This window comes from Pseudophryne corroboree (assembly GCF_028390025.1).
Source record: "Pseudophryne corroboree isolate aPseCor3 chromosome 3 unlocalized genomic scaffold, aPseCor3.hap2 SUPER_3_unloc_57, whole genome shotgun sequence".
Lineage (NCBI taxonomy): Eukaryota > Metazoa > Chordata > Amphibia > Anura > Myobatrachidae > Pseudophryne > Pseudophryne corroboree.
This window is the reverse complement of record NW_026967549.1, coordinates 788,603-792,174: the sequence shown is the minus strand read 5'-3', so window position 1 is coordinate 792,174 and position 3,572 is coordinate 788,603.

Genomic DNA, 3,572 nt, shown 5'->3' with positions numbered 1-3,572 from the left:
TGTAACCCTGAATAACTCTGCTGTTCTATCCTTATATATGTGCAGAAACATGCTATATACTGCACATAGCAACCAGAATATAGGTCTCAAGATATTGCACTTCTGGTTACCAAACACTAAGTCCTAACCTTACTCCATCCCCTCACATCCTGTAACCCTGAATAACTCTGCTGTTCTATCCTTATATATGTGCAGAAACATGCTATAAACTGCAAATAGCAACCAGAATATAGGTCTCAAGATATTGCACTTCTGGTTACCAAACACTTTTGGGCCCTACACACATGCCTATATTTTGAAAGATATGAACGATCTCGTTCATAAATGAACGAGATCTCGTTCATATCTTTCAGTGTGGAGACTAAAGCGATGAACGATGCGCGTCCCCGCGCTCGTTCATCGCTGGTCTCCTGTCGGCTGTGCATGCTGGCCAATATGGACGATCTCGTCCATATTTGCCTGCACGTCTATGGAGCCGGGTGACGGGGGGAGTGAAGAAGCTTCACTCTCCCCGTCACTGCCCCCCCCGCCGCCGGGTCGCTCGTCGGCCGTATCGGCCGTCGGGCACCTCGGCTAGTGAGTAGGGCCCATAAGTCCTAACCTTACTCCATCCCCTCACATCCTGTAACCCTGAATAACTCTGCTGTTCTATCCTTATATATGTGCAGAAACATGCTATATACTGCAAATAGCAACCAGAATATAGGTCTCAAGATATTGCACTTCTGGTTACCAAGCACTAAGTCCTAACCTTACTCCATCCCCTCACATCCTGTAACCCTGAATAACTCTGCTGTTCTATCCTTATATATGTGCAGAAACATGCTATATACTGCAAATAGCAACCAGAATATAGATCTCAAGATATTGCACTTCTGGATACCAAGGACTAAGTCCTAACCTTACTCCATCCCCTCACATCCTGTAACCCTGAATAACTCTGCTGTTCTATCCTTATATATGTGCAGAAACATGCTATATACTGCAAATAGCAACCAGAATATAGAACGCAAGATATTGCACTTCTGGATACCAAGGACTAAGTCCTAACCTTACTCCATCCCCTCACATCCTGTAACCCTGAATAACTCTGCTGTTCTATCCTTATATATGTGCAGAAACATGCTATACACTGCACATAGCAACCAGAATATAGGTCTCAAGATATTGCACTTCTGGTTACCAAATACTAAGTCCTAACCTTACTCCATCCCCTCACATCCTGTAACCCTGAATAACTCTGCTGTTCTATCCTTATATATGTGCAGAAACATGCTATAAACTGCAAATAACAACCAGAATATAGGTCTCAAGATATTGCACTTCTGGTTACCAAACACTAAGTCCTAACCTTACTCCATCCCCTCACATCCTGTAACCCTGAATAACTCTGCTGTTCTATCCTTATATATGTGCAGAAACATGCTATATACTGCAAATAGCAACCAGAATATAGGTCTCAAGATATTGCACTTCTGGTTACCAAGCACTAAGTCCTAACCTTACTCCATCCCCTCACATCCTGTAACCCTGAATAACTCTGCTGTTCTATCCTTATATATGTGCAGAAACATGCTATAAACTGCACATAGCAACCAGAATATAGGTCTCAAGATATTGCACTTCTGGTTACCAAACACTAAGTCCTAACCTTACTCCATCCCCTCACATCCTGTAACCCTGAATAACTCTGCTGTTCTATCCTTATATATGTGCAGAAACATGCTATATACTGCAAATAGCAACCAGAATATAGATCTCAAGATATTGCACTTCTGTATACCAAGCACTAAGTCCTAACCTTACTCCATCCCCTCACATCCTGTAACCCTGAATAACTCTGCTGTTCTATCCTTATATATGTGCAGAAACATGCTATATACTGCAAATAGCAACCAGAATATAGAACTCAAGATATTGCACTTCTGGATACCAAGGACTAAGTCCTAACCTTACTCCATCCCCTCACATCCTGTAACCCTGAATAACTCTGCTGTTCTATCCTTATATATGTGCAGAAACATGCTATACACTGCACATAGCAACCAGAATATAGGTCTCAAGATATTGCACTTCTGGTTACCAAATACTAAGTCCTAACCTTACTCCATCCCCTCACATCCTGTAACCCTGAATAACTCTGCTGTTCTATCCTTATATATGTGCAGAAACATGTTATAAACTGCACATAGCAACCAGAATATAGGTCTCAAGATATTGCACTTCTGGATACCAAACACTAAGTCCTAACCTTACTCCATCCCCTCACATCCTGTAACCCTGAATAACTCTGCTGTTCTATCATTATATATGTGCAGAAACATGCTATACACTGCACATAGCAACCAGAATATAGGTCTCAAGATATTGCACTTCTGGTTACCAAATACTAAGTCCTAACCTTACTCCATCCCCTCACATCCTGTAACCCTGAATAACTCTGCTGTTCTATCCTTATATATGTGCAGAAACATGTTATAAACTGCACATAGCAACCAGAATATAGGTCTCAAGATATTGCACTTCTGGATACCAAACACTAAGTCCTAACCTTACTCCATCCCCTCACATCCTGTAACCCTGAATAACTCTGCTGTTCTATCCTTATATATGTGCAGAAACATGCTATAAACTGCACATAGCAACCAGAATATAGGTCTCAAGATATTGCACTTCTGGTTACCAAACACTAAGTCCTAACCTTACTCCATCCCCTCACATCCTGTAACCCTGAATAACTCTGCTGTTCTATCCTTATATATGTGCAGAAACATGCTATATACTGCAAATAGCAACCAGAATATAGATCTCAAGATATTGCACTTCTGTATACCAAGCACTAAGTCCTAACCTTACTCCATCCCCTCACATCCTGTAACCCTGAATAACTCTGCTGTTCTATCCTTATATATGTGCAGAAACATGCTATATACTGCAAATAGCAACCAGAATATAGAACTCAAGATATTGCACTTCTGGATACCAAGGACTAAGTCCTAACCTTACTCCATCCCCTCACATCCTGTAACCCTGAATAACTCTGCTGTTCTATCCTTATATATGTGCAGAAACATGCTATACACTGCACATAGCAACCAGAATATAGGTCTCAAGATATTGCACTTCTGGTTACCAAATACTAAGTCCTAACCTTACTCCATCCCCTCACATCCTGTAACCCTGAATAACTCTGCTGTTCTATCCTTATATATGTGCAGAAACATGTTATAAACTGCACATAGCAACCAGAATATAGGTCTCAAGATATTGCACTTCTGGATACCAAACACTAAGTCCTAACCTTACTCCATCCCCTCACATCCTGTAACCCTGAATAACTCTGCTGTTCTATCATTATATATGTGCAGAAACATGCTATACACTGCACATAGCAACCAGAATATAGGTCTCAAGATATTGCACTTCTGGTTACCAAATACTAAGTCCTAACCTTACTCCATCCCCTCACATCCTGTAACCCTGAATAACTCTGCTGTTCTATCCTTATATATGTGCAGAAACATGTTATAAACTGCACATAGCAACCAGAATATAGGTCTCAAGATATTGCA